This window comes from Penaeus monodon, chromosome 28 (genome assembly GCF_015228065.2).
Source record: "Penaeus monodon isolate SGIC_2016 chromosome 28, NSTDA_Pmon_1, whole genome shotgun sequence".
Taxonomy (NCBI): Eukaryota; Metazoa; Arthropoda; class Malacostraca; order Decapoda; family Penaeidae; genus Penaeus; species Penaeus monodon.
In genome coordinates, this window is record NC_051413.1 from 13664197 (window position 1) to 13664460 (window position 264).

The 264-nt window shown below is 30.7% G+C and overlaps 1 protein-coding gene across 1 annotated transcript in view; it reads left to right on the forward strand.

Annotated features, from left to right (window-relative positions):
• Positions 1-264, forward strand: part of LOC119591046 (loricrin-like) — a 4120-nt gene that overhangs the window by 1378 nt on the left and 2478 nt on the right. The gene's annotated exons all lie outside the window — the stretch shown is intronic.

Genomic DNA, 264 nt, shown 5'->3' on the forward strand with positions numbered 1-264 from the left:
CATCTCTGCATATAATTAGAAAACTCCAGTAATCATACAGTAGAAACAGGTCAGCAGTATTTTTGACAAAGGAAACCACCAAAACACTAGCCTCGTCACATGTACTATTATCAAAGTGTATGGCTCATACTGATTTGAAAACCGAATCACTTTTTTTTAACCTTGTATTATACAATATTTGCATAAGAGTGAATACATAAGTATGTATATGTGTGCATTTATAGATTTATATATAAATCATCGTGTGTTATCCACTTTTTACAT